The 24,086-nt window shown below is 60.6% G+C and overlaps 3 long non-coding RNA genes across 5 annotated transcripts; all 3 read right to left on the bottom strand.

Moving 5' to 3' along the window:
- Positions 1–570: 570 nt before the first annotated feature.
- Positions 571–4,497, bottom strand: LOC129200967 (uncharacterized). 3 transcript variants are annotated; one of them, XR_008575181.1, is made up of 4 exons: positions 4,364–4,497; positions 3,172–3,321; positions 1,698–1,779; positions 571–743 (listed from the first exon to the last, which is right to left on the bottom strand). It is a non-coding gene; the product is annotated as an uncharacterized LOC129200967 (long non-coding RNA). The 3 variants fall into 3 exon arrangements; XR_008575182.1 differs by having other exon boundaries at positions 1,704–1,779; XR_008575180.1 differs by lacking the exon at positions 571–743 and having other exon boundaries at positions 1,576–1,779.
- A 6,371-nt stretch (positions 4,498–10,868) lies between these two features.
- On the bottom strand, positions 10,869–16,868 carry LOC129200966 (uncharacterized). Its single transcript, XR_008575179.1, has 6 exons — positions 16,786–16,868; positions 15,543–15,804; positions 15,251–15,360; positions 13,543–13,711; positions 12,349–12,498; positions 10,869–10,955 (listed from the first exon to the last, which is right to left on the bottom strand). It is a non-coding gene; the product is annotated as an uncharacterized LOC129200966 (long non-coding RNA).
- A 2,078-nt stretch (positions 16,869–18,946) lies between these two features.
- On the bottom strand, positions 18,947–23,395 carry LOC129200968 (uncharacterized). The gene is made up of 4 exons (XR_008575183.1): positions 23,304–23,395; positions 21,597–21,765; positions 20,405–20,554; positions 18,947–19,013 (listed from the first exon to the last, which is right to left on the bottom strand). It is a non-coding gene; the product is annotated as an uncharacterized LOC129200968 (long non-coding RNA).
- Between the last annotated feature and the right edge of the window lie 691 nt (positions 23,396–24,086).

Genomic DNA, 24,086 nt, shown 5'->3' with positions numbered 1-24,086 from the left:
GGGGCGGAGTTTGCGTGAGGGGCGGGGCTTGGCGTGAGGGGCGGAGTTTGTGTGAGGGGCGGAGTTTGCGTGAGGGGGGCTTGGCATGCATCAGGGGCGGAGTTTGCGTGAGGGGCGGAGTTTGCATTGGGGCGGGGCTTGGCGTGCACCAGGGTCAGAGTTTGTGTGGGGGCGGAGTTTGCGTGAGGGGCGGGGTTTGCGTGAGGGGCGGAGTTTGCCTGAGGGGCGGGGCTTGGCTTGCATCAGGGCGGAGTTTGCGCCGGGGGCGGAGTTTCCATGAGGGGCGGGGCTTGGTGTGCATGAGGGGCGGAGTTGCGGGGGGGGCGGAGTTTGCGGGGGGGCCCGGAGTTTGGCATGGGTCAGGGGCGGAGCCAAGAAGCATCACTTTTGGATCCCGAGGATGCGAGCAATGTGACCTTGTTGAATACGTTAATACCCCACACACACACCTCCTCCCCTGCCCTCCATCACGGCCCCTCGCCCCCCCCCGCAAAGGAAGCGCCAACGCAGCCGGCACGGCAAAAGAGACCGCAAGCGTTTATTCAGTCACACACAGAGCCGGTTCCGGGAGAGACTCCGCACCGGGGCTCGGGGCCCGGCCCTGGGGCACCTCGGCTGTCCTACCCGGAGCCACGCTCGCCAGTCCGGCGTGGAACAGACACACGGTCGGTCCGTCAGGCTGCTGGAGAGCTGGGCTGCTATGTGCAGGCTGCCGCCAAAACCGAGGAGCCAGCTGCAGGACGCTAGAAGAGAGGAGAAAAGGGGCAGCCAGCTGGATGGGGGGGGCGGCGGCGGCGAGCGAGAAAGCACGAGGCAAGGAAAGGGACGGCGAGTGAAGGACGGGGACAGGGAGCCTGACAGAGAGGGAGGAAGAAGCGGCAGGAAGAGAGGCAGCGGGACGGCGACCGACAAACCCGGACGGGGAGCGGGACAGAGAGGCAGAAACGACCCTGGGCGGGCAGCGCCACGGCGAGGGAGGAAAAGAGAATAAGGGCAGGGAGCCGGACCGAGAGGTACGGCGAGGGACAGCGGCACGGGGAGCAGGACAGAGCAACAGAGAATAAAAAAAGGAAGCGGGAGCGTGAGAGAACCGGGCTGGGGAGCAGGGAGAAGGAGAGATAAAAGGAGAGAGCAACAGAGGGAAAGAGGACCGGGGAGCGGGACGCTGGGGCAGAGTGAGAACAAGAGGGGCAGGGAGCAGGACAGAGGGGCAGAGGCAGAAGGAGGACAGAGGGACAGAGAGACAAAAGAGGGAGACGAGGACTGGGCAGAGGGGAGAGAAAGACGGGGGCAAGGAGCAGAGACACCAAGGTGCCAGGAAAAGGACGGTCAGATGGAGCGAGAAACAGGGTCGGGGAGCAGGACAAAAGGACAAAGAAAAAGGCGAGGAAGAAGGAAGGAAGGATAAAGGTGGGACAGGGAACGGGACATACGCAGCGAAACAAAGCAGAACAGAGAAGAGAGGACAGGGATTGAGGAACAGAGAGAGAGAGACGCAGGCTGGTACACAGAGACGGCGAAGGTAAGCAAAACCAGCGACGGGCAGGAGGACCTGGTTCTGACAACCCATCGCTCCCGGTGTCGCTTCCACGGCCTCAAAAAATGCGACGTGCCGCAAGACAAGAGAATGGGAGAGTGAAAGCAAAGGCACGGGAAACTTAACGCTCTTAGTAATTTCACTGAGCATCACAGCTTACAGTTACTCAATGTCTTCCGGTGTCACAGGGTGAGGTACAACTGATTTCGTCTCCATATCTCTGGACAGAGCTTTTCTCATATCTGGGGGGGGGGGGGAAGAAAAAAAAAAAAGATATTCTAAGACGACAGTCCTTGCACAAAGCCACGTTCAGCGAATTCTCTATTACAATAAGGTCGTTTCTAACCCAGAAGATTTCACAGAATCATAGAGTATCTCAAGTTGGAAGGGACCCATACGGATCACCGAGACCAAGCCCCCGCCCACGCGGGACTACCTAAAACTAAACCGTGCGACTAAGAGCATCGTTCAGACGCTCCTTGAACTCCTGACAGGCTCGGTGGCTGCGACCGCTTCCCTGGGGAGCCTGTTCCGTGACTGACCGACCGCCCTCTCAGTGAAAAGCCTTTTCCCAACGTCCGGTCTGAACTTGCCCTGACGCAGCTTCGTCCCGTTTCCTCGGGTCCTAGTGCCGGTCACCGGAGAGAGCGGAGGTCAGCGCCTCCCCTACGCCGTCCCCCTCGAGGAAGGTGTAGACTGCGATGAGGTCACCCCTCGGCCTTCCCTTCTCCAAGCTGAACAAACCAAGTGACCTCAGCCGCTCCCCCTAAGTCTTGCCTCGGAGACCTCTCGCCATCTCGGTCGCCCTCCTCCGCGCACGCTCCCAGAGCGTTGCTCGGCGGCACCGCTCTCGACTGGAACCTAACGCTGCACGTAACTCAACTGAGCGGAAAGGAAATGACGGGCTAAAGGGACAAATACACGATTTAAGGCAGCCGCAACGATGGCAGATGTCTGTCCGTAGCCCTTCTAGTTATTTCACAGCGCTCCTGCGTATCAAACGAACGGTACCAGAGCAGAAAAGGTATACGGCGTGGCCACGTTACCCCTCGGGGAGGACGGCGAAAGGAGAGAAGATCTAGAAAGAGGAAGCAGCTGGTACTTCGCTTTTGGTAACAGAATTAACATCAACACGTTCCTTCCCTTTGAAATTGAAAACGCCACCCAATTCTCTGCCACTGTTGACCACCGACACTTGTAAATTTCTAGTGAAACAGCGAGGAAAACAAAGTTTCAGGTCCCTGGCTAGGGGAAGAAATCAGGCAAGCGCCGCCGTTCCTTCCCCCCGACAACACTAGCAAAAAAAACCAGCCGCTGGGGGCGAGCGTTCCTCCGAAAGAAAAATCAGGTGAGAAACCGCATTTTTATTTTCAGCTTACCTACAGGATAAATGTCTTTGTAGTTGCTACAAAACGTGTAAACTGCACAAAGATTAAGTTTTGTAACCGATCTAAGGTTCAGTACGAAAAACTACCTAAAGGAGTACGCAAAGTCCCACTCATCAACAATTATCTGACCCTGTTTCATATTAAAAAAAAAAAAAAAAAAAAAAGTAATGCTAATCACACAGACAAGCCCAGGAACCCTCCACATGAGAATCTTTCCGTTCAGCCGGAGGCAGAACGAGTACTTACCACGGGCATCCTCATCTGGCTCTCCGCTGCTAGCAGAGCGGCACGCCAACGCTGTCCGGTACACGCCGTAGTACGCCTAGCTGCTTCTACGTATTTACCGCCGCCTGATTTGATACTCTCACCAAGAGATCGACGAAAAAGCCACCCTTTCTTTGAAAAAAAAAAACCAAAACCACACAGTTAAGGAACGGTAGGCGAACGTATTTCTAAATCATAACCCACGGCTTGCAGGCAGACCGAGAGCAGCTCTGACGATGCGGTACGCTCATCAAACATCTTTCACGCAGGAGTAACAGATGTACTCCTTTACCACGGGACGCAGCCGGCACAGGGACAAATTTCACGCTGTTTTTGTCACACGACCGTCCTTCTGCACCAGCCAGTGGGTTCAGAATTAAGGACAGGACAGGCTAAACGCTCACACGAGCCTCCTATCCGTAAGAAACTATTAAAAATAGAAAAAAAAACTTCCACGTTTTAGATCGCGTTGCCTTAGGGACTGCCTCCTTCAAAGCCTGCCTGTTGGGGGGGGGGGGTGGGGGGGCGCGTGTGCGCGCACGCACGCGCGTGAGGCGTGGAAATCGGTCGCAGAATTCAGTTGCCTAACGAGAGACGGCCCTTCTCCTCGCAAGGCAAACGTTTCAAAACGTCGTACTCTTTTCCGATTTTACCGGCTGGTACTGGGGTTGCCCTACCAGCATGAGTTGGGGACCCGTCCCTCTGGGTCCGTGCGACGCCAAATTAAATATTCTGCAAGTAACCGAGCAGGAGATGGAAAGTAAGCTAAGATGCTCTCTGCCGTACAAGGTTTGTTCGCCATCGTCCCCGAGGGAATCGCACAAAGCCCACGCTTGCCGAACCGGTACGTCGGAGGCCCTACGGGAAACGGCGCTGACGTTTCGCCAAGCTCTTCTCCTGTCAAGAAGAGGACCTTTTCTGCGGCATCCCTATTGGCGTTCGGCCTGCTTTCGGCTCATTCTGGCAGGTCAGCTTTCAGAGAAAGCCTGAGATTTCAAACCGCCAAGCAACATTCACCATTCGTGCTCTCTGACTACGGGGAATTTCAGCGAATCGGAACGCTACTTGGAGCCACGTTCCGGGTCTGTTTCGCCGCAAACCAAATATCTAAGCCACGGACCGGGCGCCCGTAGAAAAATTACTTTAAAAGACTAAAGACAAGCACAGTACTCACTTTTCTGAAATTTCTTCCGGTAGCGCCATCAATTTAGCGGCCGAACCCAGCCGTCGAAATTCCGGTGCAACGGAGCGAGCAGGAACGCGTCCGTGCCGCTCTTCCCTGGCCACGGAGCCTTCCGCTCTACCCGTTACTGCGAACGAACGGAGCATCGGCGCAGCAGCACCTGTGGAATAACGCACCGCCCACAGCTATACAGAAGAAGAATCCGAGACGACGGTAGAAGACCCCCAGACCAAAAGTCACCGCGGGACTAAGGGACGCGCGGACAGCGCGCGAGGGGCGGGTGTCCGGGACCCAAGCGTGGAACTGCCCCGGGATTTCTTTGTTCGGGGTCCCTCTCTTTGGAGGCGCCCCGCCCGGGCCGATCCCGCTGCTGCACCTTCAGTTACGTTAATTATTTTACAAAATCCGACACCCGGAGACTGCTGCCGGAAGCCTCGGGTCGAGCCCGAAGGAGGAGGAGGAGGAGGAAGCGCGCCCGAGAAGAAGCGTGCGCGCGACACCGTGAACGGGGTGCGAACGCTGGGGCGGCAGCTGCTCCTCCTCAAATAGAGACAGAGAGAGAAAGAAGAGGGGGAAAGCCACAGGGTACAGAGGGCGGAAGTGGAAAAGAGGGGCCGGGAGCCGGACAGAGGGAGGTGGAGAAAGAGGCCGTCGGAAGGGAAGGGACGGGCTGCGGGGCAGAGGGGGACTTGCCAGCGCCAGGTTCGCGGTTCACCCGTTAATCGTAAAGGTCTCTGCCAACCTCGACGATTCGGTCGCTTTAAAAAACAATCGGGATCTCGAGGCGGACCGAGAGGAGAGACGGAGAATATAAAAACGGTCGCGGCTAAGAGGGCAGAGAGGGAGGAATCGCGAGACAGGGAGAGGCAAGCCGGGCAGGGGAAAAAGTCCCGACAGGCTTCTGCAGCGACAGGGAGGAATTGAAGATTCGAGAGAGGGAGCTGGACAGAGAGAGAGACGGGGAAAGGTAAGACGGTGGCGAGCTACCGGGCAGAGAAGCAGAGTTTAATGCCGGGGACCGGGAGAGGGACAGAGAGGGAAGGAGAAAGGAACGAAGGGACGGGCTGCGGGGCAGACAGGGAGGAAGGAAGGAAGGAAGAAAGAAAGAGGGACAGGGAGCCAGACGAACCGCGACGGGGAAAGAAAAAGGTACCGACGGGCTAGGAGGCAGAGAGGGGAGACTTTAGAAAAACAGGGACGGGGAGCGAGACGGAGCCAGACCGAAAAAAGGAACCATAGCGACGGGTGCCGGGACAGAGAGGCGGGCCTTCAAAACGAGGGGCAGGGAAGAGGCTCAAGAGGGACGGAGAAAGAGAGAGACTCACGACGACTCGCTACGGAGCCGAGAAGGAAGACCTCGAACAACAGGAACGAGGAGCCGCACAGAGAGAGCCAGAGATGCAGAAATACCGACAGGCTACAGGACTGGGGGGGAGGAATGCAGAAACAGTGGCTGGGGGCCGGACAGAGAGACAGGGAGAGAGAGAAGGAAACAATAGCCACGGGCTACGGGGCAGAGAGAGCGAGGACCTAAAAAAGGTGGGGACAGGCAGCCCGTCAGAGCGAGATGGAAAAAGAACATAGCGGGGAGCAGAAAGCAAACCAAAAAACCCCACAGCGGGGTGGGAAAGCGAGGGGGGCAGAGGAGGGCCCGCGACGCAGAGGAGAGGCGATGGGGCCCCGCGGGCCCAGGACTCACCGCAGCTCTGGCTCTCGGCGCTGCCGGGAGAGCTTGCCAGCGCAGACGCTTTTTCTTTCCCGCTCTCCGCCTTTCCTTTGCTGTCACTCCGGTCGCTCGGCTGTCCTCCGCCTAAGAGAATACACGGGTGTCTTACAGCTCCGAGGAGACGAGTCTGCCTAGATGAGTAGCCTGCCTCCCTGCCTCCCTCCCTCGGTACGCGGCCGCACCGTGCTTTGGATTACGCGTGGCGACCCTGCGGTGCCCGTCGGCAGCCTGACCTGCCGCGGAGCGCAACGAGGGATCTTTCCTCACCCGGCGAGGCAGGCGCTCTCTTGCCTGCAGCGGGAGGCAGCTGCCGGCCGGAGAGCCTTCCATCTCTTCTTCTTCTTCTTCTTCACCTTTCTCTGGCCATTCCAGCTTCCCTTAGGGCAGCTGCTGTCCACGGCCGGTAAGCGCTCCGCCGCCTGTCCCTTTTCGCCCCCACGCACGAGGCGAGCCAGGCCAGGCACAGGCAGGCGAGGCGGGTGCAGTCGACGGCATCCCCAAGGGAGGGACGGGCAACCACGTCCTCAGCGCGGCCTGGGAGAGGGAAAGAAAAAGCAGTGGCCGTTACTACGGAGGTCGGCCCTGGCCGGAGACCCTCCTCCTTCTGCAGGGGCTTCCGGAGACGCCGCTCTTTCCCCGCGCTGCTGCCGCTGCCGCCGCCGCCAGCACCCCTGTTCAGGAAGAAAGCGGCACAGGCGAGGGCCAGCTTGCCGCCTTCACGCCAGGGCTCGGGGGCGGCCTGGGGCTGCCGGACAGGCTTCCGGAGAGTCCGACCGGTAGCGCTCGTCTCGGGACACCGGGCAACGCCTCGCGCGCTGCGCGCTCTCGTAGCACGGCCGCACCGCTGCTCGGGAGCGGCTGGAAGCCTGCAGAAAACCACTCGAAACCGGCAAAAAAACCCCAACCTCGCGCTCCTGCGAGAGCAAGTCGGGCTGTCCGGCAGCCACGTCCGCGAAAACGACGCCTCCCGGCACGCACTGGCAAGCGCCGCGTGGCAGCCATTAGAGTGCCGTAAGACTACACTTCCCGGCGTGCTCCGGGGAGCCAATATGGCCGACCAGCAGCCGCGTGCCCCAAGACTGCAACTCCCGGCGTGCCGCGGGAGGCAGCCTTCCACGCTTCCTGACCCTGCGGGGACACCGTCCCGTGCCCTCACCCCAAAGCCGACTCACCCGAAAGCCCCGCCGAGCCGCGACGGCAGCCCCGAGCTCCGCAGCGCGGCTCCGGGCTGGCGCGCCCCCCCCCCCCCCCCGCCTCCCCTCAGCCACCTCCGAAAGGCGCGGACGCCCGCCGGCTCCGGGCAGCCCCCGCCGCGCGGCTCCGGACGGTCTCCCCGCCCGGTTCCGACACGGCGCGCACCCCCCCACCCGCCGCACGGCTCCGGGCAGCCCCCCTCCCCTCTGTGACACGGACCCCGCCGCCCCCCCGCCCCCCGCCTCTCCTCGGAGGCGGCACCGCTGCCGCCGCCCTCCTCGGGGCTTTCCCCGGGACCCGCCGGTCCGTCCCGCTGCCCCGCTCACCTTCTCCCTCCGTGCAGCCGCAGCCCGGCGACGCCTCCGCTCCTCCCTCGGCTCACAGCAGCCCCTGCACACCGTCTGCCGGCAGCCGGTTCCGGGGAGGGGGCGTGGCGCTGCACTGCGCATGCGCGGCGCTGCCGCTGCAGTACCGAAATTTGGTCGCTAGGCGGCAGCACCGAGCGAGCATGCGCTGTGCGATGCGTGAGGGGCGGGGCTTGGCGTGCGTCGGGGGCGGAGTTTGCGTGGGGGGGGGGCTTGGCGTGCGTCGCGGGCGGAGGTTTGCGTCAGGGGGCGGAGTTTGCGTGAGGGGCGGGGGGCTTGGCATGCGTCGGGGGCGGAGTTTGCGTGAGGGGCGGGGCTTGGCGTGCGTGGGGGGGAGGAGTTTGCGTCGGGGGCGGAGTTTGAGTGAGGGGCGGGGCTTGGCGTGCGTCGGGGGCGGAGTTTGCGTGAGGGGCGGGGCTTGGCGTGCGTCGGGGGGGAGTTTGCGAGAGGGGCGGAGTTTGCGTGAGGGGGGGGGTTTGCGTGAGGGGCGGAGTTTGCCGGGGGTGGGGCTTGGGTGCGTCGGGGCGGAGTTTGCGTGAGGGGCGGAGTTTGCGTGAGGGGCGGGGCTTGGCATGCGTCGGGGGCGGAGTTTGCGTGAGGGGCGGGGCTTGGCGTGCGTCGGGGGGAGGAGTTTGCGTCGGGGCGGAGTTTGCGTAGGGGCGGGGCTTGGCGTGCGTCGGGGGCGGAGTTGCGTGAGGGGCGGGGTTTGCGTCGGGGGGGCGGAGTTTGCGTGAGGGGCGGGGTTTGCGTGAGGGCGGAGTTTGTGGTTGGGCGGAGTTTGCATTGGGGGCGGGGCTTGGCGTGCGTCGGGGGCGGAGTTTGCGTGAGGGGCGGAGTTTGCGTCGGGGGGCGGAGTTTGCGTGAGGGGCGGGGCTTGGCTTGCGTCGGGGCGGAGTTTGCGTGTGGGGGGGGGTTTGCGTGAGGGGCGGAGTTTGCGTCGGGGGCGGAGTTTGCGTGAGGGGCGGGGCTTGGCGTGCATCAGGGGCGGAGTTTGCGTGGGGGGGCTTGGCATTGCATCAGGGGCGGAGTTTGCGTGAGGGGCGGGGCTTGGCGTGCGTCGGGGGCGGAGTTTGCGTGGGGGCGGAGTTTGCGTGAGGGGCGGAGTTAGCGGCGGGGGGCGGAGTTTGCGTGAGGGGCGGGGCTTGGCGTGCGTCGGGGGCGGAGTTTGCGTGAGGGGCGGAGTTTGCGTCGGGGGCGGAGTTTGCGTGAGGGGCGGGGTTTGCGTGAGGGGCGGAGTTTGCTTGAGGGGCGGAGTTTGCGTCGGGGGCGGGGCTTGCGTGCGTCGGGGGCGGAGTTTGCGTGAGGGGCGGAGTTTGCGTCGGGGGCGGAGTTTGCGTGAGGGGGGGGCTTGGCTTGCGTCGGGGCGGAGTTTGCGCGGGGGGCGGAGTTTGCGTGAGGGGCGGGGTTTGCGTGGGGGCGGAGTTTGCGTCGGGGCGGGGCTTGGCTTGCATCAGGGCGGAGTTTGCGCCGGGGGCGGAGTTTACATCAGGGGCGGGGCTTGGCTTGCGTCGGGGCGGAGTTTGAGTGAGGGGCGGGGCTTGGCGTGTGGGGGGGCGGAGTTTGCGTGAGGGGCGGAGTTTGCGTGAGGGGCGGGGCTTGGCGTGCATCAGGGGCGGAGTTTGTGTGAGGGGCGGAGTTTGCGTGAGGGGGGCTTGGCATGCATCAGGGGCGGAGTTTGTGTGAGGGGCGGAGTTTGCATTGGGGCGGGGCTTGGCGTGCACCAGGGTCAGAGTTTGTGTGGGGGCGGAGTTTGCGTGAGGGGGGCTTGGCGTGCATCAGGGCGGAGTTTGCACCGGGGGCGGAGTTTCCATGAGGGGCGGGGCTTGGTGTGCGTGAGGGGCGGAGTTTGCGGGGGGGGCCCGGAGTTTGGCATGGGTCAGGGGCGGAGCCAAGAAGCATCACTTTTGGATCCCGAGGATGCGAGCAATGTGACCTTGTTGAATACGTTAATACCCCACACACACACCTCCTCCCCTGCCCTCCATCACGGCCCCCCCCCCCCCCCCCCCGCAAAGGAAGCGCCAACGCAGCCGGCACGGCAAAAGAGACCGCAAGCGTTTATTCAGTCACACACAGAGCCGGTTCGGGAGAGACTCCGCACCGGGGCTCGGGGCCCGGCCCTGGGGCACCTCGGCTGTCCTACCCGGAGCCACGCTCGCCAGTCCGGCGTGGAACAGACACACGGTCGGTCCGTCAGGCTGCTGGAGAGCTGGGCTGCTATGTGCAGGCTGCCGCCAAAACCGAGGAGCCAGCTGCAGGACGCTAGAAGAGAGGAGAAAAGGGGCAGCCAGCTGGATGGGGGGGGCGGCGGCGGCGGCGAGCGAGAAAGCACGAGGCAAGGAAAGGGACGGCGAGTGAAGGACGGGGACAGGGAGCCTGACAGAGAGGGAGGAAGAAGCGGCAGGAAGAGAGGCGGGACGGCGACCGACAAACCAGGACGGGGAGCGGGACAGAGAGGCAGAAACGACCCTGGGCGGGCAGCGCCACGGCGAGGGAGGAAAAGAGAATAAGGGCAGGGAGCCGGACCGAGAGGTACGGCGAGGGACAGCGGCACGGGGAGCAGGACAGAGCAACAGAGAATAAAAAAAAGGAAGCGGGAGCGTGAGAGAACCGGGCTGGGGAGCAGGGAGAAGGAGAGATAAAAGGAGAGAGCAACAGAGGGAAAGAGGACCGGGGAGCGGGACGCTGGGGCAGAGTGAGAACAAGAGGGGCAGGGAGCAGGACAGAGGGGCAGAGGCAGAAGGAGGACAGAGGGACAGAGAGACAAAAGAGGGAGACGAGGACTGGGCAGAGGGGAGAGAAAGACGGGGGCAAGGAGCAGAGACACCAAGGTGCCAGGAAAAGGACGGTCAGATGGAGCGAGAAACAGGGTCGGGGAGCAGGACAAAAGGACAAAGAAAAAGGCGAGGAAGAAGGAAGGAAGGATAAAGGTGGGACAGGGAACGGGACATACGCAGCGAAACAAAGCAGAACAGAGAAGAGAGGACAGGGATTGAGGAACAGAGAGAGAGAGACGCAGGCTGGTACACAGAGACGGCGAAGGTAAGCAAAACCAGCGACGGGCAGGAGGACCTGGTTCTGACAACCCATCGCTCCCGGTGTCGCTTCCACGGCCTCAAAAATGCGACGTGCCGCAAGACAAGAGAATGGGAGAGTGAAAGCAAAGGCACGGGAAACTTAACGCTCTTAGTAATTTCACTGAGCATCACAGCTTACAGTTACTCAATGTCTTCCGGTGTCACAGGGTGAGGTACAACTGATTTCGTCTCCATATCTCTGGACAGAGCTTTTCTCATATCTGGGGGGGGGGGGGAAGAAAAAAAAAAAAGATATTCTAAGACGACAGTCCTTGCACAAAGCCACGTTCAGCGAATTCTCTATTACAATAAGGTCGTTTCTAACCCAGAAGATTTCACAGAATCATAGAGTATCTCAAGTTGGAAGGGACCCATACGGATCACCGAGACCAAGCCCCCGCTCCACGCGGGACTACCTAAAACTAAACCGTGCGACTAAGAGCATCGTTCAGACGCTCCTTGAACTCCTGACAGGCTCGGTGGCTGCGACCGCTTCCCTGGGGAGCCTGTTCCGTGACTGACCGACCGCCCTCTCAGTGAAAAGCCTTTTCCAACGTCCGGTCTGAACTTGCCCTGACGCAGCTTCGTCCCGTTTCCTCGGGTCCTAGTGCCGGTCACCGGAGAGAGCGGAGGTCAGCGCCTCCCCCTCCGCCGTCCCCCTCGAGGAAGGTGTAGACTGCGATGAGGTCACCCCTCGGCCTTCCCTTCTCCAAGCTGAACAAACCAAGTGACCTCAGCCGCTCCCGTAAGTCTTGCCTCGGAGACCTCTCGCCATCTCGGTCGCCCTCCTCCGCGCACGCTCCCAGAGCGTTGTTCGGCGGCACCGCTCTCGACTGGAACCTAACGCTGCACGTAACTCAACTGAGCGGAAAGGAAATGACGGGCTAAAGGGACAAATACACGATTTAAGGCAGCCGCAACGATGGCAGATGTCTGTCCGTAGCCCTTCTATTTATTTCACAGCGCTCCTGCGTATCAAACGAACGGTACCAGAGCAGAAAAGGTATACGGCGTGGCCACGTTACCCCTCGGGGAGGACGGCGAAAGGAGAGAAGATCTAGAAAGAGGAAGCAGCTGGTACTTCGCTTTTGGTAACAGAATTAACATCAACACGTTCCTTCCCTTTGAAATGAAAAAACGCCACCCAATTCTCTGCCACTGTTGACCACCGACACTTGTAAATTTCTAGTGAAACAGCTGAGGAAAACAAAGTTTCAGGTCCCTGGCTAGGGGAAGAAACCAGGCAAGCGCCGCCGTTCCTTCCCCCCGACAACACTAGCAAAAAAAAACCAGCCGCTGGGGGCGAGCGTTCCTCCGAAAGAAAAATCAGGTGAGAAACCGCATTTTTATTTTCAGCTTACCTACAGGATAAATGTCTTTGTAGTTGCTACAAAACGTGTAAACTGCACAAAGATTAAGTTTTGTAACCGATCTAAGGTTCAGTACGAAAAACTACCTCAAGGAGTACGCAAAGTCCCACTCATCAACAATTATCTGACCCTGTTTCATATTAAAAAAAAAAAAAAAAAAAAAGTAATGCTAATCACACAGACAAGCCCAGGAACCCTCACATGAGAATCTTTCCGTTCAGCCGGAGGCAGAACGAGTACTTACCACGGGCATCCTCATCTGGCTCTCCGCTGCTAGCAGAGCGGCACGCCAACGCTGTCCGGTACACGCCGTAGTACGCCTAGTTGCTTCTACGTATTTACCGCCGCCTGATTTGATACTCTCACAAAGAGATCGACGAAAAAGCCACCCTTTCTTTGAAAAAATAAAAACCAAAACCACACAGTTAAGGAACGGTAGGCGAACGTATTTCTAAATCATAACCCACGGCTTGCAGGCAGACCAAGAGCAGCTCTGACGATGCGGTACGCTCATCAAACATCTTTCACGCAGGAATAACAGATGTACTCCTTTACCACGGGACGCAGCCGGCACAGGGACAAATTTCATGCTGTTTTTGTCACACGACCGTCCTTCTGCACCAGCCAGTGGGTTCAGAATTAAGGACAGGACAGGCTAAACGCTCACACGAGCCTCCTATCCGTAAGAAACTATTAAAAATAGAAAAAAAAACTTCCACGTTTTAGATCGCGTTGCCTTAGGGACTGCCTCCTTCAAAGCCTGCCTGTTGGGGGGGGGGGGTGGGGGGGCGTCGTGTGCGCGCACGCACGCGCGTGAGGCGTGGAAATCGGTCGCAGAATTCAGTTGCCTAACGAGAGACGGCCCTTCTCCTCGCAAGGCAAACGTTTCAAAACGTCGTACTCTTTTCCGATTTTACCGGCTGGTACTGGGGTTGCCCTACCAGCATGAGTTGGGGACCCGTCCCTCTGGGTCCGTGCGACGCCAAATTAAATATTCTGCAAGTAACCGAGCAGGAGATGGAAAGTAAGCTAAGATGCTCTCTGCCGTACAAGGTTTGTTCGCCATCGTCCCCGAGGGAATCGCACAAAGCCCACGCTTGCCGAACCGGTACGTCGGAGGCCCTACGGGAAACGGCGCTGACGTTTCGCCAAGCTCTTCTCCTGTCAAGAAGAGGACCTTTTCTGCGGCATCCCTATTGGCGTTCGGCCTGCTTTCGGCTCATTCTGGCAGGTCAGCTTTCAGAGAAAGCCTGAGATTTCAAACCGCCAAGCAACATTCACCATTCTTGCTCTCTGACTACGGGGAATTTCAGCGAATCGGAACGCTACTTGGAGCCACGTTCCGGGTCTGTTTCGCCGCAAACCAAATATCTAAGCCACGGACCGGGCGCCCGTAGAAAAATTACTTTAAAAGATTAAAGACAAGCACAGTACTCACTTTTCTGAAATTTCTTCCGGTAGCGCCATCAATTTAGCGGCCGAACCCAGCCGTCGAAATTCCGGTGCAACGGAGCGAGCAGGAACGTGTCCGTGCCGCTCTTCCCTGGCCACGGAGCCTTCCGCTCTACCCGTTACTGCGAACGTACGGAGCATCGGCGCAGCAGCACCTGTGGAATAACGCACCGCCCACAGCTATACAGAAGAAGAATCCGAGACGACGGTAGAAGACCCCAGACCAAAAGTCACCGCGGGACGAAGGGACGCGCGGACAGCGCGCGAGGGGCGGGTGTCCGGGACCCAAGCGGGATCGGCCCGGGATTTCTTTGTTCGGGGTCCCTCTCTTTGGAGGCGCCCCGCCCGGGCCGATCCCGCTGCTGCACCTTTCAGTTACGTTAATTATTTTACAAAATCCGACACCCGGAGACTGCTGCCGGAAGCCTCGGGTCGAGCCGAAGGAGGAGGAGGAGGAGGAAGCGCGCCCGAGAAGAAGCGTGCGCGCGCGACACCGTGAACGGGGTGCGAACGCTGGGGCGGCAGCAGCTGCCTCCTCAAACAGAGAGAGAGAGAAAGAAGAGGGGGAAAGCCACAGGGTACAGAGGGCGGAAGTGGAAAAGAGGGGCCGGGAGCCGGACAGAGGGAGGTGGAGAAAGAGGCCGTCGGAAGGGAAGGGACGGGCTGCGGGGCAGAGGGGGACTTGCCAGCGCCAGGTTCGCGGTTCCACCCGATAATCGTAAAGGTCTCTGCCAACCTCGACGATTCGGTCGCTTTAAAAAACAATCGGGATCTCGAGGCGGACCGAGGGAGAGACGGAGAATATAAAAACGGTCGCGGCTAAGAGGGCAGAGAGGGAGGAATCGCGAGACAGGGAGAGGCAAGCCGGGCAGGGGAAAAAGTCCCGACAGGCTTCTGCAGCGACAGGGAGGAATTGAAGATTCGAGAGAGGGAGCTGGACAGAGAGAGAGACGGGGAAAGGTAAGACGGTGGCGAGCTACCGGGCAGAGAAGCAGAGTTTAATGCCGGGGACCGGGAGAGGGACAGAGAGGGAAGGAGAAAGGAACGAAGGGACGGGCTGCGGGGCAGACAGGGAGGAAGGAAGGAAGGAAGGAAGCAAGAGGGACAGGGAGCCAGACGAACCGCGACGGGGAAAGAAAAAGGTACCGACGGGCTAGGAGGCAGAGAGGGGAGACTTTAGAAAAACAGGGACGGGGAGCGAGACGGAGCCAGACCGAAAAAAGGAACCATAGCGACGGGTGCCGGGACAGAGAGGCGGGCCTTCAAAACGAGGGGCAGGGAAGAGGCTCAAGAGGGACGGAGAAAGAGAGAGACTCACGACGACTCGCTACGGAGCCGAGAAGGAAGACCTCGAACAACAGGAACGAGGAGCCGCACAGAGAGAGCCAGAGATGGCAGAAATACCGACAGGCTACAGGACCGAGGGGGAGGAATGCAGAAACAGTGGCTGGGGGCCGGACAGAGAGACAGGGAGAGAGAGAAGGAAACAATAGCCACGGGCTACGGGGCAGAGAGAGCGAGGACCTAAAAAAGGTGGGGACAGGCAGCCCGTCAGAGCGAGATGGAAAAAGAACATAGCGGGGAGCAGAAAGCAAACCAAAAAACCCCACAGCGGGGGGGGAAAGCGAGGGGGGGCAGAGGAGGGCCCGCGACGCAGAGGAGAGGCGATGGGGCCCCGCGGGCCCAGGACTCACCGCAGCTCTGGCTCTCGGCGCTGCCGGGAGAGCTTGCCAGCGCAGACGCTTCTTTCTCCCGCTCTCCGCCTTTCCTTTGCTGTCACTCCGGTCGCTCGGCTGTCCTCCGCCTAAGAGAATACACGGGTGTCTTACAGCGCCGAGGAGACGAGTCTGCCTAGATGAGTAGCCTGCCTCCCTGCCTCCTCCCTCGGTACGCGGCCGCACCGTGCTTTGGATTACGCGTGGCGACCCTGCGGTGCCCGTCGGCAGCCTGACCTGCCGCGGAGCGCAACGAGGGATCTTTCCTCACCCGGCGAGGCAGGCGCTCTCTTGCCTGCAGCGGGAGGCAGCTGCCGGCCGGAGAGCCTTCCATTCTTCTTCTTCTTCTTCTTCACCTTTCTCTGGCCATTCCAGCTTCCCTTAGGGCAGCTGCTGTCCACGGCCGGTAAGCGCTCCGCCGCCTGTCCCTTTTCGCCCCCACGCCACGAGGCGAGCCAGGCCAGGCACAGGCGAGGCGGGTGCAGTCGACGGCATCCCAAGGGAGGGACGGGCAACCACGTCCTCAGCGCGGCCTGGGAGAGGGAAAGAAAAAGCAGTGGCCGTTACTACCGGAGGTCGGCCCTGGCCGGAGACCCTCCTCCTTCTGCAGGGGCTTCCGGAGACGCCGCTCTTTCCCCGCGCTGCTGCTGCCGCCGCCGCCAGCACCCCTGTTCAGGAAGAAAGCGGCACAGGCGAGGGCCAGCTTGCCGCCTTCACGCCAGGGCTCGGGGGCGGCCTGGGGCTGCCGGACAGGCTTCCGGAGAGTCCGACCGGTAGCGCTCGTCTCGGGACACCGGGCGGGCAACGCCCGCGCGCGCGCGCTCTCGTAGCACGGCCGCACCGCTGCTCGGGAGCGGCTGGAAGCCTGCAGAAAACCACTCGAAACCGGCAAAAAAAACCCCAACCTCGCGCTCCTGCGAGAGCAAGTCGGGCTGTCCGGCAGCCACGTCCGCGGAAAACGACGCCTCCCGGCACGCACTGGCAAGCGCCGCGTGGCAGCCATTAGAGTGCCGTAAGACTACACTTCCCGGCGTGCTCCGGGGAGCCAATATGGCCGACCAGCAGCCGCGTGCCCCAAGACTGCAACTGCCGGCGTGCCGCGGGAGGCAGCCTTCCACGCTTCCTGACCCTGCGGGGACACCGTCCCGTGCCCTCACCCCAAGCCGACTCACCCGAAAGCCCCGCCGAGCCGCGACGGCAGCCCGAGCTCCGCAGCGCGGCTCCGGGCTGGCGCCCCCCCCCCCCGCCTCCCCTCAGCCACCTCCGAAAGGCGCGGACGCCCGCCGGCTCCGGGCAGCCCCCGCCGCGCGGCTCCGGACGGTCTCCCCGCCCGGTTCCGACACGGCGCGCACCCCCCCCACCCGCCGCACGGCTCCGGGCAGCCCCCCTCCCCTCTGTGACACGGACCCCGCCGCCCCCCCGCCCCCCCGCCTCTCCTCGGAGGCGGCACCGCTGCCGCCGCCCTCCTCGGGGCTTTCCCCGGGACCCGCCGGTCCGTCCGCTGCCCCGCTCACCTTCTCCCTCCGTGCAGCCGCAGCCCGGCGACGCCTCCGCTCCTCCCTCGGCTCACAGCAGCCCCTGCACACCGGCTGCCGGCAGCCGGTTCCGGAGGGGGCGTGGCGCTGCACTGCGCATGCGCGGCGCTGCCGCTGCAGTACCGAAATTTGGTCACTAGGCGGCAGGACGAGCGGCATGCGCTGTGCGGTGCGTGAGGGGCGGGGCCTTGGCGTGCGTCGGGGGCGGAGTTTGCGTGAGGGGCGGGGCTTGGCGTGCGTGGGGGGCGGGCGGAGTTTGCGTGAGGGGCGATGATTGGAGTGTGCGTGGGGGGGCGGGGAGTTTGCGATGGGGGGGCGGAGTTTGCGTGGGGGGGGGGGAGTTTGCGTGGGGGGCGGAGTTTGCGTGGGGGGCGGAGTTTGCCGTTGGGGGGCCGGTGGTTTGCGTGCGTGGGGCGGAGTTTGCGTGAGGGGGGCGGAGTTTGCGTGGGGGGGGGGGAGTTTGCCGTGGGGGGGCTGGCGTTTGCGTTTGGGGGGCGGGAATGTTTGCGTGAGGGGCGGGAGTTTGCGTGAGGCGGGCGGTAGTGGCTTAGTTTGCGTAAGGGGGCGGAGTTTGCGTAGGGGGCGGAGTTTGCGTGAGGGGGCGGGTGTTTGCGTTGAGGGGGCGGGTTGTTTGCGTAGGGGGCGGAGTGGCGTTGGGGGCGGTGGTGAGGCGTTGGCGGGCGGTGGTTGGGTGTGGGGGCGGAGTTTGCGTGATTAGGGGGCGGAGTTTGCGTGAGGGGGCGGAAGTTTGGTATGGGGCGGAGTTTGCTGTGGGGGGCGGAGTTTGGAATGGGGTCAGGGGCGGAGCCAAGAAGCGTCACTTTTGGATCCGAGGATGCGAGCAATGTGCCTTGTTGAATACGTTAATACCCCCCACACACTCCTCCTCCCCTGCCCTCCATCACGGCCCCCCCCCCGCAAAGGAAGCGCCAACGCAGCCGGCACGGCAAAAAGAGACCGCAAGCGTTTATTCAGTCACACACAGAGCGGTTCCGGGAGAGACTCCGCACCGGGGCTCGGGGCCCGGCCTGGGGCACCTCGGCTGTCCTATCGGAGCCACGCTCGCCAGTCCGGCGTGGAACAGACACACGGTCGGTCCGTCAGGCTGCTGGAGAGCTGGGCTGCTATGTGCAGGCTGCCGCCAAAACCGAGGAGCCAGCTGCAGGACGCTAGAAGAGAGGAGAAAAGGGGCAGCCAGCTGGATGGGGGGGGGCGGCGGCGCGGCGAGCGAGAAAGCACGAGGCAAGGAAAGGGACGGCGAGTGAAGGACGGGGACAGGGAGCCTGACAGAGAGGGAGGAAGAAGCGGCAGGACAGAGGGGCAGCGGGACGGCGACCGACAAACCAGGACGGGGAGCGGGACAGAGAGGCAGAAACGACCCTGGGCGGGCAGCGCCACGGCGAGGGAGGAAAAGAGAATAGGGCAGGGAGCCGGACCGAGAGGTACGGCGAGGGACAGCGGCACGGGGAGCAGGACAGAGCAACAGAGAATAAAAAAAGGAAGCGGGAGCGTGAGAGAACCGGGCTGGGGAGCAGGGAGAAGGAGAGATAAAAGGAGAGAGCAACAGAGGGAAAGAGGACCGGGGAGCGGGACGCTGGGGCAGAGTGAGAACAAGAGGGGCAGGGAGCAGGACAGAGGGGCAGAGGCAGAAGGAGGACAGAGGGACAGAGAGACAAAAGAGGGAGACGAGGACTGGGCAGAGGGGAGAGAAAGACGGGGGCAAGGAGCAGAGACACCAAGGTGCCAGGAAAAGGACGGTCAGATGGAGCGAGAAACAGGGTCGGGGAGCAGGACAAAAGGACAAAGAAAAAGGCGAGAAGAAGGAAGGAAGGATAAAGGTGGGACAGGGAACGGGACATACGCAGTGAAACAAAGCAGAACAGAGAAGAGAGGACAGGGATTGAGGAACAGAGAGAGAGAGACACGCAGGCTGGTACACAGAGACGGCGAAGGTAAGCAAAACCAGCGACGGGCAGGAGGACCTGGTTCTGACAACCCATCGCTCCGGTGTCGCTTCCACGGCCTCAAAAAATGCGACGTGCCGCAAGACAAGAGAATGGGAGAGTGAAAGCAAAGGCACGGGAAACTTAACGCTCTTAGTAATTTCACTGAGCATCACAGCTTACAGTTACTCAATGTCTTCGGTGTCACAGGGTGAGGTACAACTGATTTCGTCTCCATATCTCTGGACAGAGCTTTTCTCATATCTGGGGGGGGGGGGGAAGAAAAAAAAAAAAGATATTCTAAGACGACAGTCCTTGCACAAAGCCACGTTCAGCGAATTCTCTATTACAATAAGGTCGTTTCTAACCCAGAAGATTTCACAGAATCATAGAGTATCTCAAGTTGGAAGGGACCCATACGGATCACCGAGACCAAGCCCCCGCTCCACGCGGGACTACCTAAAACTAAACCGTGCGACTAAGAGCATCGTTCAGACGCTCCTTGAACTCCTGACAGGCTCGGTGGCTGCGACCGCTTCCCTGGGGAGCCTGTTCCGTGACTGACCGACCGCCCTCTCAGTGAAAAGCCTTTTCCCAACGTCCGGTCTGAACTTGCCCTGACGCAGCTTCGTCCCGTTTCCTCGGGTCCTAGTGCCGGTCACCGGAGAGAGCGGAGGTCAGCGCCTCCCCTCCGCCGTCCCCCTCGAGGAAGGTGTAGACTGCGATGAGGTAACCTCGGCCTTCCCTTCTCCAAGCTGAACAAACCAAGTGACCTCAGCCGCTCCCCCTAAGTCTCGCCTCGGAGACCTCTCGCCATCTCGGTCGCCCTCCTCCGCGCACGCTCCCAGAGCGTTGTTCGGCGGCACCGCTCTCGACTGGAACCTAACGCTGCACGTAACTCAACTGAGCGGAAAGGAAATGACGGGCTAAAGGGACAAATACACGATTTAAGGCAGCCGCAACGATGGCAGATGTCTGTCCGTAGCCCTTCTATTTATTTCACAGCGCTCCTGCGTATCAAACGAACGGTACCAGAGCAGAAAAGGTATACGGCGTGGCCACGTTACCCCTCGGGGAGGACGGCGAAAAGGAGAAGATCTAGAAAGAGGAAGCAGCTGGTACTTCGCTTTTGGTAACAGAATTAACATCAACACGTTCCTTCCCTTTGAAATTGAAAACGCCACCAATTCTCTGCCACTGTTGACCACCGACACTTGTAAATTTCTAGTGAAACAGCTGAGGAAAACAAAGTTTCAGGTCCCTGGCTAGGGGAAGAAACCAGGCAAGCGCCGCCGTTCCTTCCCCCCGACAACACTAGCAAAAAAACCAGCCGCTGGGGGCGAGCGTTCCTCCGAAAGAAAAATCAGGTGAGAAACCGCATTTTTATTTTCAGCTTACCTACAGGATAAATGTCTTTGTAGTTGCTACAAAACGTGTAAACTGCACAAAGATTAAGTTTTGTAACCGATCTAAGGTTCAGTACGAAAAACTACCTAAAGGAGTACGCAAAGTCCCACTCATCAACAATTATCTGACCCTGTTTCATATTAAAAAAAAAAAAAAAAAAAAAAAAGTAATGCTAATCACACAGACAAGCCCAGGAACCCTCAACATGAGAATCTTTCCGTTCAGCCGGAGGCAGAACGAGTACTTACCACGGGCATCCTCATCTGGCTCTCCGCTGCTAGCAGAGCGGCACGCCAACGCTGTCCGGTACACGCCGTAGTACGCCTAGTTGCTTCTACGTATTTACCGCCGCCTGATTTGATACTCTCACAAAGAGATCGACGAAAAAGCCACCCTTTCTTTGAAAAAATAAAAAACCAAAACCACACAGTTAAGGAACGGTAGGCGAACGTATTTCTAAATCATAACCCACGGCTTGCAGGCAGACCAAGAGCAGCTCTGACGATGCGGTACGCTCATCAAACATCTTTCACGCAGGAATAACAGATGTACTCCTTTACCACGGGACGCAGCCGGCACAGGGACAAATTTCATGCTGTTTTTGTCACACGACCGTCCTTCTGCACCAGCCAGTGGGTTCAGAATTAAGGACAGGACAGGCTAAACGCTCACACGAGCCTCCTATCCGTAAGAAACTATTAAAAATAGAAAAAAAAACTTCCACGTTTTAGATCGCGTTGCCTTAGGGACTGCCTCCTTCAAAGCCTGCCTGTTGGGGGGGGGGGGTGGGGGGGCGCGTGTGCGCGCACGCACGCGCGTGAGGCGTGGAAATCGGTCGCAGAATTCAGTTGCCTAACGAGAGACGGCCCTTCTCCTCGCAAGGCAAACGTTTCAAAACGTCGTACTCTTTTCCGATTTTACCGGCTGGTACTGGGGTTGCCCTACCAGCATGAGTTGGGGACCCGTCCCTCTGGGTCCGTGCGACGCCAAATTAAATATTCTGCAAGTAACCGAGCAGGAGATGGAAAGTAAGCTAAGATGCTCTCTGCCGTACAAGGTTTGTTCGCCATCGTCCCCGAGGGAATCGCACAAAGCCCACGCTTGCCGAACCGGTACGTCGGAGGCCCTACGGGAAACGGCGCTGACGTTTCGCCAAGCTCTTCTCCTGTCAAGAAGAGGACCTTTTCTGCGGCATCCCTATTGGCGTTCGGCCTGCTTTCGGCTCATTCTGGCAGGTCAGCTTTCAGAGAAAGCCTGAGATTTCAAACCGCCAAGCAACATTCACCATTCTTGCTCTCTGACTACGGGGAATTTCAGCGAATCGGAACGCTACTTGGAGCCACGTTCCGGGTCTGTTTCGCCGCAAACCAAATATCTAAGCCACGGACGGGCGCCCGTAGAAAATTACTTTAAAAGATTAAAGACAAGCACAGTACTCACTTTTCTGAAATTTCTTCCGGTAGCGCCATCAATTTAGCGGCCGAACCCAGCCGTCGAAATTCCGGTGCAACGGAGCGAGCAGGAACGTGTCCGTGCCGCTCTTCCCTGGCCACGGAGCCTTCCGCTCTACCCGTTACTGCGAACGTACGGAGCATCGGCGCAGCAGCACCTGTGGAATAACGCACCGCCCACAGCTATACAGAAGAAGAATCCGAGACGACGGTAGAAGACCCCAGACCAAAAGTCACCGCGGGACTAAGGGACGCGCGGACAGCGCGCGAGGGGCGGGTGTCCGGGACCAAGCGTGGAACGGCCCCGGGATTTCTTTGTTCGGGGTCCCTCTCTTTGGAGGCGCCCCGCCCGGGCCGATCCCGCTGCTGCACCTTTCAGTTACGTTAATTATTTTACAAAATCCGACACCCGGAGACTGCTGCCGGAAGCCTCGGGTCGAGCCCGAAGGAGGAGGAGGAGGAGGAGGAAGCGCGCCGAGAAGAAGCGTGCGCGCGACACCGTGAACGGGGTGCGAACGCTGGGGCGGCAGCTGCTCCTCCTCAAACAGAGACAGAGAGAGAAAGAAGAGGGGGAAAGCCACAGGGTACAGAGGGCGGAAGTGGAAAAGAGGGGCGGGAGCCGGACAGAGGGAGGTGGAGAAAGAGGCCGTCGGAAGGGAAGGGACGGGCTGCGGGGCAGAGGGGGACTTGCCAGCGCCAGGTTCGCGGTTCCACCCGATAATCGTAAAGGTCTCTGCCAACCTCGACGATTCGGTCGCTTTAAAAAACAATCGGGATCTCGAGGCGGACCGAGGGAGAGACGGAGAATATAAAAACGGTCGCGGCTAAGAGGGCAGAGAGGGAGGAATCGCGAGACAGGGAGAGGCAAGCCGGGCAGGGGAAAAAGTCCCGACAGGCTTCTGCAGCGACAGGGAGGAATTGAAGATTCGAGAGAGGGAGCTGGACAGAGAGAGAGACGGGGAAAGGTAAGACGGTGGCGAGCTACCGGGCAGGCAGAGAAGCAGAGTTTAATGCGGGGACCGGGAGAGGGACAGAGAGGGAAGGAGAAAGGAACGAAGGGACGGGCTGCGGGGCAGACAGGGAGGAAGGAAGGAAGGAAGAAAGACGGACAGGGAGCCAGACGAACCGCGACGGGGAAGAAAAAAAGGTACCGACGGGCTAGGAGGCAGAGAGGGGAGACTTTAGAAAAACAGGGACGGGGAGCGAGACGGAGCCAGACCGAAAAAAGGAACCATAGCGACGGGTGCCGGGACAGAGAGGCGGGCCTTCAAAACGAGGGGCAGGGAAGAGGCTCAAGAGGGACGGAGAAAGAGAGAGACTCACGACGACTCGCTACGGAGCCGAGAAGGAAGACCTCGAACAACAGGAACGAGGAGCCGCACAGAGAGAGCCAGAGATGGCAGAAATACCGACAGGCTACAGGACCGAGGGGGAGGAATGCAGAAACAGTGGCTGGGGGCCGGACAGAGAGACAGGGAGAGAGAGAGGAAACAATAGCCACGGGCTACGGGGGCAGAGAGAGCGAGGACCAAAAAAGGTGGGGACAGGCAGCCCGTCAGAGCGAGATGGAAAAAGAACATAGCGGGGAGCAGAAAGCAAACCAAAAACCCCACAGCGGGGTGGGAAAGCGAGGGGGGCAGAGGAGGGCCCGCGACGCAGAGGAGAGGCGATGGGGCCCCGCGGGCCCAGGACTCACCGCAGCTCTGGCTCTCGGCGCTGCCGGGAGAGCTTGCCAGCGCAGACGCTTCTTTCTCCCGCTCTCCGCCTTTCCTTTGCTGTCACTCCGGTCGCTCGGCTGTCCTCCGCCTAAGAGAATACACGGGTGTCTTACAGCTCCGAGGAGACGAGTCTGCCTAGATGAGTAGCCTGCCTCCCTGCCTCCTCGGTACGCGGCCGCACCGTGCTTTGGATTACGCGTGGCGACCCTGCGGTGCCCGTCGGCAGCCTGACCTGCCGCGGAGCGCAACGAGGGATCTTTCCTCACCCGGCGAGGCAGGCGCTCTCTTGCCTGCAGCGGGAGGCAGCTGCCGGCCGGAGAGCCTTCATCTCTTCTTCTTCTTCTTCTTCACCTTTCTCTGGCCATTCCAGCTTCCCTTAGGCAGCTGCTGTCCACGGCCGGTAAGCGCTCCGCCGCCTGTCCCTTTTCGCCCCCACGCCACGAGGCGAGCCAGGCCAGGCACAGGCGAGGCGGGGTGCAGTCGACGGCATCCCCAAGGGAGGGACGGGCAACCACGTCCTCAGCGCGGCCTGGGAGAGGGAAAGAAAAAGCAGTGGCCGTTACTACCGGAGGTCGGCCCTGGCCGGAGACCTCCTCCTTCTGCAGGGGCTTCCCGGAGACGCCGCTCTTTCCCCGCGCTGCTGCCGCTGCCGCCGCCGCCAGCCACCACCGTTCAGGAAGAAAGCGGCACAGAGGGGAGGGCCAGCTTGCCGCCTTCACGCCAGGCTCGGGGGCGGCCTGGGGCTGCGGACAGGCTTCCGG

This window comes from Grus americana, unplaced genomic scaffold, assembly GCF_028858705.1.
Source record: "Grus americana isolate bGruAme1 unplaced genomic scaffold, bGruAme1.mat scaffold_716, whole genome shotgun sequence".
NCBI classification, from domain to species: Eukaryota; Metazoa; Chordata; class Aves; order Gruiformes; family Gruidae; genus Grus; species Grus americana.
Note: the sequence above shows the minus strand (reverse complement) of the source record. Positions and strands in the feature narration are given on the sequence as shown.